The sequence below is a fragment of the Salmo salar genome, chromosome ssa24, assembly GCF_905237065.1.
Source record: "Salmo salar chromosome ssa24, Ssal_v3.1, whole genome shotgun sequence".
In the NCBI taxonomy this organism is placed as follows: Eukaryota; Metazoa; Chordata; class Actinopteri; order Salmoniformes; family Salmonidae; genus Salmo; species Salmo salar.
The window spans coordinates 14,559,853-14,576,096 of record NC_059465.1 but is presented as its reverse complement, the minus strand read 5'-3'; the positions used below and the strand labels follow the sequence as shown (position 1 = coordinate 14,576,096).

General features: G+C 44.3%; 1 pseudogene; it reads left to right on the top strand.

The window, feature by feature from the left end:
* The window catches only part of LOC106585040 (synaptic vesicle glycoprotein 2C-like), a 30,836-nt pseudogene that overhangs the window by 7,215 nt on the left and 7,377 nt on the right, over positions 1-16,244 (top strand).

The following is a 16,244-nucleotide window of genomic DNA, read 5'->3' as shown; positions in this document are numbered from 1 at the left end:
GGAAGGGTATAAATGAACAGAAGAAAGTAGTGCGAGGTATAATGGATAGAAAAGGGGAATAGGGTAGGGGAGTGATAGGCAGATCAGATGTGAGGAGAAGGATGTAGGAGTGGTATGATAGATGGCAGTGAGACTGCCCCTGTTGGTCTGGCTGTCTGTGCTGTCTCGGTCTCGTCAATGGTGGTCAGGTGAGGTGGACTGTGAGGGCCTTGGTATGCACACATGTCTTCACTGATCCTCATCACCACTGACAGGGGGGCTTGGACTCTGCTCCACAGACTCTCTGACAGACAGATGCTGGACACACACACACACACACACACACACACACACACACACACACACACACCTGTGTGTGATCAGTGTGTGTGTGTGTGTGAGAGAGAGAGAGTGCATGAGAGAGTGTGCGTCTGTGTGTGTGAGTGTTTGTGTGCTTGCTTACTTTGCATTTAGAGGTGTGTGTGTGTATGTGTGACCACCCAACTCATGACCTGCATGAAACACTAGGAAGCGTCAATGTCTTGAGAGTCTGTCAGGAGTCTTGACAAGCCACTGGCAGCGCCTGACTCTGAGTTCACATAACAGATGCATTAAAAGTGCAAGCTTCGCTGTCAAGATAAACTGCAGAATGGGCTCCAATAGGAGAGTAGCACAGTATAGCAGGGGGGTTGAGAGAGACAGGTTTGCATATTAAATCTCTGAAGATGGTTATTTAACTTCACCAAACCTGAGTGTCCTCTGTAATACAGCTCAGCGAAGTTCATCAAACTAAGGTTCTCTGCAAAAAAAAGGATCCCAATGACGAGAACGACAAAGCAGTAACACACAGAACCCTGTACTAGTCACAATGATGAATAACACAGGCAATATGACCAGTACATATAAAAGGAGAGTTGGTCTTAACTGCAGAAGCCAGCCACTGAGACAGAAGGGATTAGCAGAGTCACCTTGAATCAGCGTGTCATTCTGCCCAGTAAAATTGTATAATGGGAGCTGGAGCCTGGGAGGTGATTTGTGGCCTCCTGACAGAGCTTCAGTGTTCATTAGGCCCCGTGGAGAGCAGCTCAGAGACACACTGAACGGATGCAGAGATACACACACCCACACTTGTTAATCAAAAATACACCAAAATATAACATTTCAGCACTTGTAATTTGACAAAATAAGGACACACCTCTCAGTCTCTACCAGAATCAACGCCTTCTTCCATTGGATAATTGCTTGACAGTTCCCAATTAACTTCTTTCTTCCCTTCAATCAGCAATGTCTATTTTATGCAGCTGTAATATGAAAGAGTTCAGCCAGGGAGATGAAGTCAATCTGTGATATACTGTAGGTCTTGGTTTACACTTTGATCATTCACAATGAATCACTCCAGGGTTATGTTGGGGTCACACTCCTGCCTGCTAACCTAATGTAGCAGCCGTAAAAGAAACGCCTGAACGGCAATTCTTTCTTTCTGATCCTGACAAGAGGGGAGGTTCTCTTCTGCCCTATTCAACCAATCCAGTAAATGTGGAGGAGGAGTTGAGATGGAGTGTCGCCTTGTTAACATCCAAAAGCGGAAGTCGCGTCACAGGCTCTTTTCATTTCCCCTGAAAACCGTATGTATCCGGTTGTTTCCACTCTGCTGAGGGTGCCCTCTTGCCAACCCAGGCCTCCTCTGACTGGGAAGGCTTCCCCCTGCCCATTGTGTGTGTGCGTGTGTCCTAATTCATGTGTATGAAATCAGTGACATTGCCAAATCAATTTCCTTCGAACACACAGTGTGTGTGTGTGTTTGTACATTATGCTGGTGACACAGAGGCCATTTGCCTTCAGTGTTTCCCGTGGATCCTCCTCATGCATGGATTTAAGGATGACACTACTGTTCCACTTGGGTCACCACACCTGCTCTTATATACCAGCGCTTTATTTAAAGACAAATACATTTTTCCCAGAACCTTGTTTATTAGCTCCTTCTCCAACAGAAGGATCATGACTCAGCATATTTCCTGTCTCTGTTTAAGACCTGAGACTGAAGGAGACTCATGAAATATAGAACAGGGGAGCTCTCCTGGAAATGTAATATACTTCATGAATATAAACTGTGTAATACGGCCAAAGCCATTTTCTTAACATCACTCAAGGAAATTATTAAAGGGGAAAGGGGCAGGCAGGCAGGACAGCGAGCGAATGTTTAAGAGAGTTAGGTGTCAGTGCTGTTTTTCTGCAACACCTGTTTGTCTGGTTATGAATGCAGCTGTCGAAACTTCCCGAGTTATTCACCTTATCTGACTGGAACCGCTCTCTCTCTTTTGCGCTTTCTCTCCCACCCCCTCTCTCTCTTTCTTCCATAGCTTGACCAATGAACACCATAGCCAGTGAGGGTAACTTCCTGTGGTGACTGCAGACTTCAGGGTTTTCCCTGTTGCATCTCCAGACCCACCACTTTGCTCTGCTCCCAAACCTCTCTGCCGGATTCCATCCATCTCCCTCCGCCCTCTTCCTACCCCCCTGTACTCCCACTCCTGAACCTCCATCAGAGCTAAAATGGACGACAGCTACGAAAACAGGACTTCCTTAGTGAAGGGGGCCAAGGACATCGCCAAGGAGGCCAAGCGGCACGCTGTGAAAAAGGTCAACAAGGTTGTGGACAGCACCACAGACGAGTACTCCCAGCGCAAATACAGCCGTTTCGAGGACGAGGTGGACGAGGGGGACGACTTTTACCGTAACCCTCCCAGGCAGGACGGAGGCTACAATGACAACGACCAGGCCAGTGATGCCAGCGACGCCACAGAGGGCCATGATGACGAAGATGAGATCTACGAAGGGGAGTACCAAGGAATCCCAACGGCCGGAGACAGGCGGGCCAGGGAGGGGCAGGTGGCTCTGGGGCAGCCCGTCACAGACAGCCTGAAAGATCGTAAGGAGCTGGAGCAGGAGAGGCAGGCGGACGAGGAGGAACTGGCCCAGCAGTATGAGCTGATCATCCAGGAGTGTGGCCACGGCAGGTTCCAGTGGCAGCTGTTCCTGGTGCTGGGCCTGGCCCTCATGTCAGATGGGGTGGAGGTGTTTGTGGTGGGGTTCGTTCTACCCAGCGCCGAGACGGACATGTGTGCTCTGGGTGGCTCCAACTCCAGATCTGGATGGCTAGGTAAGCAGTTAGGGGTGTGCGTGTGTGTTTAAAACATGAGTGCTTAGCAGTTTTTGTAAGCTTCTGTAAGATCACAACAGGATTAAATTACTGTTGTCTACAGAGTACCGTGTAACGGTACGTTGGTTTCTGTGTCTTTGTTGAGGGACTAGTTTTCCCAATGTGTTCACTTGGAGTCACACTAGTCCAGATGGCTGCAGGTCTGTAATCCATCACTATCGAGTCTGACATGACATGTGTGTCCAGGGGCTGCCTGTGTTAATGTCATACTGTAAAAACATAGAATCAGTCAGCCCTCCACCCCCTGCACAGTGAGACATGGCACAACTACTTTCACTGCTCCATGCTCCGCTTACCCTTATTCATGTCCTCCCTCCCTCCCTCCCTCCCTCCCTCCCTCCCTCCCTCCCTCCCTCCCTCCCTCCCTCCCTCCCCCGATGAGGTGACTCAGGTTGAACGGGATTGTGTTTGTCTGTGTGTGTGGTGGAGTTACTTTGACGTTGTTGGAGTCCAATGTGATCATCATCAGATGTGTCTCTTTTCATTTAGTTTTGTCATTTTTCTTTTTCAGAGCGGGGTTAGAGCTACAAAAATATTCAATTAAACCCGTCCGCATCCTCCCGTCCCACCCGGAAACCATGATTTTCTGTGGAATATTTCATTACACATCTGTGTATTTTGTATACAAACAACACAGGTGTCAGTGCTTTGGTGGTTGGTTAGTTCAACCTGAGTTTACTTAGTTGTTTCCATGCAGAGCCATCGCAGGGAAACATGAATAACATCGTAGAGACTGAGGCTTTGCATCGCAAGCTGGTCAAACTGAGCCCAGTGTAACAGGATAATACAATCTGAAAAATTAAATGAAATCAATCTGATTAAATTACAGAATCAAATTTGTACCTAACAGGATCCCACAGGAATCTTAACTGCTGCATGGGAACAATGGAGGAATGAGAAAGTACCTCACCTCACTTTCCACCTCCTCTGTTTTCTTCCCTTTCTCTTTCTGTAACTCTCTTTCCCTTTCCTTTCTTAGTCTCTTTCTCCTTTGTTCTCCCTCCTCTTTTTTGTCTCCTTCATTCTGTCTTTACATCTCTCCCTCCTTCCTCCTTTTTACCACTTCCTTCCTTCCTCCCATCCCTATCCCCCCCTCTCTCTCTCTCTCTCTCTCTCTCTCTCTCTCTCCCTGTCTCTCTCTTTCTCCCTCCCTCTGTCTCTCTCTCCCCCTGTCTCTCTCTCTCTCTCTCTCACTCTCTCTCTCCCTCTCTCTCTCCCTGTCTCTCTCTCTCTCCCTCCCCCGTCTCTCTCTGTATATGGTAGCCAGCTGGCAGGCTGTGAGTATCTGCGTGGTCCAGGCCAGGGGCAGCTGAGCATGGCTAAACTGCAGTGAGATCGCAGTGCCACTGCAGAGATTACACTACCCGCTGCTACCGCAGAGAGAGTGTGTGTGGTAGAGGGCTGTGGGGTGGGAGAGCGTGTGTGTGTGGGGGGGGGGGGGGACTCTCTTATCGAGCACTCATAGTATCAAAATACTTCACGCCTATCTGGTCATTACCCTTGATGCAAGGGAGCTTAGAAGCATTACTTAGCTGAATGAGTCATCCCATTGTGCTTGCACCCCTGGGCCCAAGATAAGTATAATTTCATAAAGATTTCATTGAAATCTTTGCTACCCCCACCAACCAAAAATATGACAAAGAGACCCAATCTTTTTTTCTGCAGAGGTGGTGGTTTTCTTACGGCAAAAGATGGGGCACGAATCCCATCAAGCCTGACATGATCTGGTACAAATGTGATTACACGCTGCTCAGTGTAAAGGAGCTGAACAGAAGAGAGGAGAGGAGGGGAAAAGGAGAGTGGAGGAGAGGAGAGGAGAGGAAAGGAAAGAAGAGGAAAGATATAGGAAAGAAGAGGAGGACACAAGCAGAAAAAGAAGAGCGGGGAGAGATCAGCACAGTGAGAAAGAAAGCAGACAGGAAATGAAAGAAGATCAGAAGAGAGGAGAGGAGAAAAGAGACGAGAGGATAGGTGAAGAGAGAGTATGAAAACAGTAAAAAATACAAATAAAAGGAAATCACCAGACCGTTGTTTACAGTGACAGAATTAGCTTCAGACAGGCACGCCGTACTCCCCTATACGCAGTATGAATAGAACAGGGCATGCGTTTTGTGTGGCGCTGAAACAGTTTACCCCTGTAAGAGTGAAGAGCATCAAAGCGTGAAATCGGAAAAGAGACCATGATGCAGCTGAGCGCTCTCACTACTGTTAGGGGGCTCCTCAGGATCTGACAGCACAAAAAACACCCCCACCATGCCCTCTCTCTCTCTCTCTCTCTCTCTCTCTCTCTCTTCACTTCCTCTCATACACCCTTTCTCTGAACTCCGTTTCCTCTCTTTTTCTTTATCCCTCACTCTCTTATTCTTCACTTCTTTCCTCTTTTTCCGAACTTCTCTCCCTCGTTCTCCTCTCACTATGCTAATTTTCTTTGCCCTTTTCTATTTGTTTCAATCCTTCTCCTTCACCTTCTCTTCACCTTCTCCTTTACCTTCTCCTTCACCTTCTCTTCACCTTCTCCTTTACCTTCTCCTTCACCTTCTCTTCACCTTCTCTTCACCTTCTCTTCACCTTCTCCTTCATCTTCTCCTTCACCTTCTCCTTCTCCATCTCCTTCACCTTCTCTTCACCTTCTCCATCTCCTTCACCTTCACCTTCACCTTCTCCATCTGCCCATTACAATTTATTTTATTTTCTCTCTCTTTTTGCCCTTCATTGTGAAGTTTACAAGAGCTGCTGAATCATGATACTTAACTGGGTGTATGTGTGTGTGTGTGTGTGTTTTGCTGCACTGTTCAGCTCCAGCACCTCCCCCTTTAGGGTTTGTGTGTTGGTGCGTGTCTGACTGTTTGTTGAACATTCCCCTGTTTTGGAGATGTGTTTTGACATGTCTGTGACCTATGTGAGTGCTTTGGGACTGTTGTGTCTGAGAGTTGTGATGCAAGGTGTTTTTTATGGGACGATGTAGAGTTTTGTTGCCATGTAGATAACCTGTCCAAATCCAAATACTGTATATTCTCTTCACTTTTGGGACCAGCAGCATACCACCCTGCATCCCACTGCTGGCTAGCCTCAGAAGCTAAACAGGGTTGGTCCTGGTCGGTCCCCGGATGGGAGACTGTTGCTGAAAGTGGTGTTGGAGGGCCAGTAGGAGGCACTCTTTCCTCTGGTCTAAAAAAAATATCCCAGGGCAGTGTAGTAGGGTGTCTGTTTTTCCTGTCAAAGATTCAGTCTCATTTCACCCTGTTGAGAGAACCCAATCACCCAGACAGTCATGTTGTTTCACCACCTCCTGCTTGGCCACTTATCACCTCATCATCACAACTCTCCTCTCTCACACCCTCTAGCCCTCACCAGGGAATAGAAACCCTGCCTTTCCCCAGCTATTCTAGATGTGACCTGTGTATAAATGAGGTTTCTATACGGAAGGTAAGGTGAAAGCCTGTGACAGAGGATAACATGTGAATTGACTTGACCCTCTGTTGCCCCCCCCCGTCACTCCCCTGCCATAATAGGACAGGAAGTGGCTACAGATAATGGGGAGCACTGAGCCACTCTGACAAACGGGCTGTCTGTCTCTAAGCTATCCTTAACTGAGGGGTGAATGTCTATTTGGTCATATCTATTCCTATATGTCATTTAGTCTAGCAGTACTTTATTTAGTAACCATGTGTAATGTGTGTAGAACGAACATTCCTAAATGCACTAGTATCATACTTCTTAGAAAGTGTGGCCAACCCTGTTTCACCTCCAGATGCTCTGTCCACTGCTGCTTCCTTCGTGCAGAACAGTTTGTGCAGCGTAATAACTGCTTGGGTTCTTCAGGGGCAAACTAGCGCCTAGCAAAGTGCCTGGTCATAAAAAGAGTAGCAGGAGACTATAGTCTGGAGACTAGAAGCTGCACAGTTAAAGAGAAATATCTTGTCTGAAGTCATACAGCTTTTATGGGTACTTGTGTGGCTGAAAAGCATATAGAGGATACAAGCATATAAATCTAGGTTTTGCACAATCAGTACAGCACTCAACCGTGTGTAGCTGGCTAAATGCTCCTAGACAGTTAGTGAATGGGACGCTAGAGTATTTCAACATAGTGATACTGTAGATGTCTTTCCCCCATGATTCACGTTATTTCCTGGCGCCAGTGCTGAGAAAATCACACCCTCAGATGCTGTGCAGTAAAACACACAACAATCAATACATGAATGAGGTATTCGGACGTCCTCTGGGGGCTATTAGACAGTATGATCATGGTTCAACTGTTTTACTGTTTTATAAGATATCTGGCATCCTAGGCTCCTTTCTCTCTTTTTGAGACAAAAGGGTTATTTGTGGGTGGAAAGGGTTCTTCCTAGAACCATAAAGGATTCCCTTATGGGTAGGGCTGGGAATTGCTAGGGACCTCACCATACGATATTATCACAATACTTAGGTGCCGATACGATATGTATTGCGATTCTCACGTTTCTAGTATTACGATTAGATACCGTGATTTTATTGCAATTTGATGTTCCAAACATATTACATATATGTCTGCTGCAGCCTCCCGAGTGGTGCAGGGGTCTAAGGCCCTGCATCGCAGTTGCTAGCTGTGCCACTAGAGATCCTGGTTCGAGTCCAGGCTCTGTCGCAGCCGTCTGCGACCGGGAGACCCATGCCATGGGGCGGCGCACAATTGGCACCGCGTCATCCGGATTAGGGGAGGGTTTGGCCGGCAGGGATGTCTTTGTCCCATTGCGCTCTATCGACTCCTGTGGGCGCAATGCACGCTGACACGGTCGCCAGGTGTACGGTGTTTCCACCGACACAATGCTGTGGCTGGCTTCTGGGTTAAGCGGGCATTGTGTCAAGGAGCATTGTGGCTTGGCTGGGTTGTGTTTCGGAGGACGCATGGCTCTTGACCTTCGCCTCTCCCGAGTCCGTACGGGAGTTACAGTGATGAGACAAGACTGTAACTACCAATTTGATACCACGAAATTGGGGAGAAAAAGGGGTAAAAATAAAACAACTAAATAATAATTTAAAAAACATATGTCTGCTGCAGAGAGATGAGAGAGCATGAGAATAAAAGTGCTGAAAACATGTTGGCTCACTGTTTAAAAAGAAGATGGAGAGAAAGCTATATGATGAGGTACAGCCGACTAGCGCTAGCTAACGCTACCTAGCAAAAAAAGAAATATATATTTTCTTTACAAATCAATACTTGGAGTCAAAGTATCAATATAATATTGTCCAAAAAACATATAGCAATATGTAACTGTATAGATGTGTTCCACCATCACTACAGAAGGGGACAAGCTGAAGAACCCTCTAAAATGTGATAAAAAATCTATGGTCCTAGTGCATGTGTAACACAAATGTCTGTTGGTCAGGCTGTGTTAAATGGAAATCTAAGGCTTGGAAAACAGTGTGGGGAAAAGTATGGGCAGTATTTGATATATCACTATTATTTGTGTTGTCCCTTTTGTCAGGAAGAGGTCAAGGAGTATGCTGTCTTCCTAATGCCTTGGCTTCAGGGCTGTATCAAGATGGCCGAATGGCTTGCTGACTCTCCCCAAATCCTAATCTCAACCATTAGATCATAAGATAGGACCTCAGATCAGCGACTATGGCCAAGTGTGAATGACCCCAGTTTGACCCCTGAAGTAAGAGAGTTAAGTCAGATCCCCATCTATCCACAACAGTGGGGAGATGAGATCTGAATGAGGTGTATCTTGTTATACCCTGAATTGAAATTATTCGGACCAGACGTCATTGCCTCGGGCTAAATTATATCACACCATGTGTAATCAGAATATGGCCTAATCTATCTGCAATCTGTTCTTTATTGTCATAGCGAGTGAAATTTAAAATACAAATGACAGTGCTTTTGTAATGAGAGAGCTATCCCTTTTCTGTTTACTCGTCAGTTTATATGTTTATATGTCGGTTTCTTATTATATCATTTTTTTTAATTTAGATGGCGTCTGAGTCCTCTTAAGGAGTCATGTTTGACGGAAAAGTCCCTTGACCAGGACTTCACAGCATTCATTCTATCAATGCATGAAATAATTCCATCCTAGAAAAATTCAAAATGGACTGGTAGGCCATAGCAGGACTATGACTAAAGGTGGATACTGTTTAGACTTGAGAAGATGAACATCTTCCTGAGATTAGAGAGGAGCAGGGTACAGGAACAGTACTTTGGCATGAATAATAGAGAAGGATGTCTCATAGTGTTCCAAGACCATGATCAGCAGTGGGTGAAATTCATGCAGAGATCAAGTCACCCTGTACACTGCCTTCAGAAAGTATTCACACCCCTTGACTTTTCCACATTTTGTTGTGTTACAGCCTGAATTTAAAATGGATTACATTGAGATGTATTGTTACTGGCCTACACACAATACCCCATAATGTCAAAGTGGAATTATGTTTTTAGAAATGTTTAAAAATGTATTAAAAATGAAAAGCTGAAATGTCTTAAGTCATTAAGTATTCAAGCCCTTTGTTATGGCAAGCCTAAATAAGTTCAGGAGTAAAAAATGTGCTTAACAAGTCACATAATAAGTTGCATGGACTCACTCTGTGTGCAATAATAGTGTTATTTTTAACTATACCCCACATATCTATACCCCACATATACAATCATCTGTAAGGTCCCTAAGTCGAGCAGTGAATTTCAAGCACAGATTCAACAACAAGTACCAGGGAGGTTTTCTTCATCCCATTGATTCATGTTACACTAGTGGGTCCAGGTTTATTCCTTCTGTATTTACTCATCACAGTGGGATTGAGAATGGGTTGTGTTTTACTGTAGGGACATCCCTCAAATCTTAGTTATATTGTATAACTCCTTATCATTCTGACCGGTAACAGGAATTGAATTGTTCTTGGTGAAAGTGTTTATGAAGTGTTCTCTTGGGATGTGCAAATAATTGAACACAAAACTGAAAGAAAAGTTGAATCTACAGTATAATTTGGGTTATGATTTGGGCAGTAAGGCAAGAGAGATCCTTTGTTATTCCTGCATGAGATAAAGGTTTTAACAGTCGAAAGATGAGCAGGATTTATCAAGTTGTTATTCTACCAAGTCATCTCCCCTCTCAGGAGAAGTGGAATTTATTACACAAAACAAAGTCATTCAACAGATTTGGTGATTACATGTTCTTATTGATGTATGATAATCAGCACAAATGGGCCTTAATGCCGCTCCATACTTTACTGTGACAATTTTATACCTTTCACTTTTGCAGCTAGAGCCCACGGAGGGGCCATAAATCCTAATGGCTCAGTCCCAAATGGCACCCTGTTCCGTAGATAGTGCACTACTTTGGACCAGAGCACTATGGGTCCTGGTCAAAAGTAGTGCATTAGAAAGGGAATAGGGTGCCATTTAGGAAGCACACAATGTCTCCTGGCAAGGATATGATGTCAGGTAGAGAGGGACTAGAGGTGATTATGACATTGCATATTAAAATAGCATGGGATATATATATATATATGATTATGACATTGCATATTAAAATAGCATGGGATATATATATAAAACATTTTTTAACAGTAATGTCCACTGTGTTCTGCTGAAGACGATGTGAATCCACCATTAAGATTTGCTTTATCCACCAGTAAACAATTCTTATCTACACAGTCAAATTCACACAGTAGTTGTTGGTTTGAGCATTGCTTTGTGCTGTGCAAATAGATATAGTATAAATCTAAAGTATCTCTCTGTCTCGGTCTCTATCTATCTCTCTCTGTCTGTCACTCTCTCTCTCTGCAGGCAGTATTGTGTACCTGGGGATGATGGTGGGGGCGTTCTTCTGGGGGGGGCATGTCGGACAAGGTGGGCCGCAGACAGTGTCTGCTCATCTGCATGTGTGTGAACGGCTTCTTCGCCTTCCTGTCCTCCTTCGTTCAGGGTTACGGCATCTTCCTGCTCTGCCGCATGATCGCAGGCTTTGGGTGAGTCTATCTGACTGGGGTTACAATGGCAAGCAACATCAATGTGTTATTTGTCTTAAATAACGGGGTACTGCATTATCATAATAATCCACACTAAACAAACAATTAGAAAAGTGAATTACAAATTACACTGGAGATTTAAAAAATGTATTGTGAGTTGTGACATGAACAGGAGAGTAATGACAACTGACTCAGTTTGTTTACATAGCTCGCTACAACCATGATGAGTCCTTCATCAAATGGCCCTGCAGCTCTACGTCGTTAACTCCTTAATTCCCACAGAGACTGCTTTTCACAGTAGATAGTCATTCATTCATGATCTTTTGTTGTAAATAATCTGTTTTGGTTTATTGAATGAATATGTAGTTGTAGACCCCTCTGTTAACATATACTAACTCTGATTTCACCCACATAACCCCTAGAGGTTTTACTCACTCCTATCTATATTCATAATAATAATGTGTGACTAGTAGTGAATGTGTCAACCACTCTTCTGTCAGTATGGCAGTATGCTCCTGACATCCATCATGAAAGTCTTTAGTTTAGACCAACTAGGCTGTGTCAGTGATAACAGGGGATTTACTGTAATATATTTACTGTAATATAGGGGCTTAAAACCTTGTTTCATTCATTCATTGATGTGAGCCTTTGTAAACACGTTTGTGCGTCTTCTACTTGGAGTGGGTTAATGATTTTAACATTGCTGGTAAAAATGCTTTACAAGTCTCAAAAACAAAACAACTAGCACAAAAGAATTGCCCTCATTCGTCAAATTCATTTGAAAAAGTTCAAGCAAAAAGTGCATAAGAATTCTAAAAGCAATATCTCAACAAACAACATTCAGTCCTTTCTTTCGGTCTTGCACTCGCTGATTCTGGTGTCTCATTCAATCAGATGTGTTTTTGTCAAGGTTTCCCCTGGCTTGACAAATCCTAGGGATGTTTCCTTAGCCATCACTGTTGTCATGGCACACTGGCTTTTGGTAAGCCTTTAGTGAAAGGCTCTGTGACAAATGATTGTCTGAAATGTGCTTCTGGGGCATTTAAAGGCAGGCTTATGATGGACAAGTGACATTTGATTTAGAAACTACTGTACTAGCCCCGTACGACCATCCTGATCTCGCGAGCTTCCATTCTATTTCGCTACACAATGAAACGAAACAAAAGCGCAGCAGTCAGGATAGTGGAGCAGGCTACTACTTTACAGCACCATTTCTGAATGTCCATATTGTTATTCACTGGCTGCATGGCCTCTAGCTTCACATGTCTAGCAATGTAAGAACAGAGCATTGATTTATAGAGAGAAAATATTGGAGGGGTGTAACGGTCCCTGTCAAGATCTAATTTACTAATTGCCTCCCGCCCCTCTCCCCAGAGGGACACAATGTAATTGAAAAGGCTTGCCAGCTAAACTGCCTTCTGTTGGAGTCATGGACGACTGGCTCCAAGCCTAATGGTTAACTGGAAAGCCAAGGAAATGCCCTTTTGGCAAAGTTGGCTTATTTTGAGGAAAATTGTTAGAGTGTTTGTTTCTTTTGTCTACTTTTACAGTTGTAAAAACAGTTCCAGCTGCGTCATGTCTGAACAATACAAAAGGTTCCTCAGAGAAAATAAAGGCCCCACAAAATATTTTTTTTAAATAACAAAAAAACAACAGCTTTTTGTTATTGTTGCAGCAATGTACTATAGATATAGTTAATTTTCATGGGTCAAATCATTTGTAGGTGTCAAGAAAATGTTACCTTCCGCATAAACCGTGTGGCTCTACTCGTTGTCCTATGACATATCATCTTCTGGTGCATTGCGCCACCAAGTAATTAAGCAACTCATTGTCCTGTCCTTGTCTCCTTCAGAACAGGGGGGGTTGTACCCATCGTCTTCTCCTTATTTGCGGAGGTGCTGTCCAGAGAGAAGAGAGGGGAGCACCTGAGCTGGCTCTGCATGTTCTGGATGATTGGAGAGATCTATGCTTCAGCCATGGCCTGGGCCATTATACCACACTACGGTAAGTAGTATACTGTTATACCACATTATACCACACTACGGTAAGTAGTATACTGTTATACCACATTATACCACACTACGGTAAGTAGTATACTGTTATACCACATTATACCACACTACGGTAAGTAGTATACTGTTATACCACATTATACCACACTACGGTAAGTAGTATACTGTTATACCACATTATACCACACTACGGTAAGTAGTATACTGTTATACCACATTATACCACACTACGGTAAGTAGTATACTGTTATACCACATTATACCACACTACGGTAAGTAGTATACTGTTATACCACATTATACCACACTACGGTAAGTAGTATACTGTTATACCACATTATACCACACTACGGTAAGTAGTATACTGTTATACCACATTATACCACACTACGGTAAGTAGTATACTGTTATACCACATTATACCACACTACGGTAAGTAGTATACTGTTATACCACATTATACCACACTACGGTAAGTAGTATACTGTTATACCACATTATACCACACTACGGTAAGTAGTATACTGTTATACCACATTATACCACACTACGGTAAGTAGTATACTGTTATACCACATTATACCACACTACGGTAAGTAGTATACTGTTATACCACATTAACGCACTACGGTGACTCACCAGGACTAGTTCACACTCACACAGGTGGAATGAACACATCATCGGCATTTTAGTAACAAAACCTTCTTGGTTAGATGGTTATGATGCCCCTGAATGTGGTATAATAGTTTGACATTGTATAGTTTAGAAAGTAAAAACAAATCAAAAAATGGGACACAATGTTAAAACTTATTGCACACATCCAGGTTGGCAGAGTATAACCAGTGGATGTGAACGTTTAGCTGTGACCGTGGGTGAAGGTGCCAGTTTGCCCTGCTGGTGCGTCAACTAAGTGGCTGCAGACCGGGAGAGGGACAGTTTAAGTGATTAATGTAGGCCTGGAAACCACGGGGATACACATACAGGCACACATAGGGATATTTAAAGGATGAAGGCGTAACGGTGGGAGATAGGAGACTGTGATTTACGACTGCTACACTGGAAATAAGCTGCACTCATCAATAAAGAAAAGGGAAAAGGCTTGAAAATGGGCTTTCCTCTCTCTCTCTTCCTCACACTATATCAATCTCTCCCACCACCCGTCTCTCTGTCTGAGCCTCTTTCTCTCTGCTCATCTTCTCTTTCCCTCTCACTCCTTTCTTTCTGTCCCTCTCTTTCCTCCCCCTCTTTCACTGTCTCCCAATGTCTCTTCCAACCACCTCTTACTGTCCCTCCCTCCCTGTCCCTCCTCTCCTTCTCTCTGTCTGGGGATGTTCTTCTTGATCAAGCATAATTAGCTTTTTCCTCTTGCTCTAACCTAATGGGACAAAGCTACAGCTAGCCATGATTTATGGTCGAGCTGTGTTTTAGCCCAGCCGTGGGTGACGTCAGTGAGAGGCTCCATGGAGGATATTTCACTGTGCCGGCCGTGCTGAGCCACTGAAACGCCTGTTTGTACAAATAGTGACTACACTGTAGACATTGAAGGAAATGATACCTGAAACAGTGGGGGTTCATTTAAGATTTCAGATCATTGAGCTGCTTTTAGGAAAATCCACAGTTTCTCTTTATTGTGCAGTGGCTTTAGAGGAGGGCTACACACACACACACACACACACACACACACACACACACACACACACACACACACACACACACACACACACAATCTGATAAACCTAGTGAGTCTCACTGAGAAAGCTCTGCTGTCAAGTCTGCAGATATCCCTTTGAAGGCTTGGTAGTAAACCCACTCTGCTCTCATTCTTTCTGACACACACTCTCTCTTTCCTCTCTCACTCCTCCTCTCTCCATATCCTCTCGCTTTCTATCCTTTATCTCCCCCCCTTATCTCCCTCCCTCCTTTATCTCCCTCCCCCCTCTCTCTCTGAGCGTGCCTTGCATACTCCAGCACTTTTGGGTGATTTTTATGTTCTCTCCAACTGCCGCAGTGCCCGCCAACAGCGATGTGGCTGAGGAGCCTGAGGTGTAGTCTTTTGTCTCATATAGAAACAGATAATGATGGATTACCACACATCTACCACCTCATTGGTGTTTAATACTCCATTAAAGTTCTTTATATACCCCCTCACTTGTCTTCAACACTCTGCAGCTCCTAATGTCTTCTAAAGCCTCATGACAAAGACACAGAAGGAGACGACAGAAGCCTGAATCAGCCTGCAGAGATCTCCGTCATACTGCAGCCTTTAGTTACACTACTAGGAGTCTCTCTCTCCCTCTCTCCATCCATATATCCATCCATCCATCCATCCATCCATCCATCCATCCATCCATCCATCCATCCATCCATCCATCCACTTAGTCAATTATGTACATAATCCCAGTAATGACATTTTCAATGGCAAAAACACTAACCCTCTGGGGCTGACAGCACAGCTATATCCCCATAGACAAGGCAATCACTGCAGCACATCAAATCTTACACACACACACTAATACATTACCATCAGCATACATGTGTCATGTTAACACGCACACACACACACACACACGTGCAAGCGCGCACAGACACACAGAGTTCATGCATTCACACCAACACACACATGCACAAGACCCTGAATGTAAGGAATTGAGATTGCCTTCATGGTAGTTCCTTGGCATCCTCCCACACACAACTACAGGACAGTGTCATTACTCAGCACACAACCAGAGTAACACCCCAGCAGTTCTATACATTAACGCTTACAAACACGGTGTGTGGATGACTCCGATGCACGCACAAAATGATGTACAGCCCCTGCCATACACGGTTGGTTTGAGAGAGATGATCTGTGTATGACAGCCTTTCTTCAAGTCTGGCTTTATTTCCACAGTGGTTGATAAGCGGTCGTATCAATCTGCCATTGGATTCATTTCTAGCAGTAATATCCTTGTATTAACATTAACAGTGTTGATGGATAATGGGGTTATTCCTTTATGTCATGTTAAAAAGAAAAAGGCCTGATCCAGAGGGAGAGACGTGGGAGGTCACGACTAACATCCCTCTTCTCCCTCCTTCCCCAAATAGGAACAGGGAAC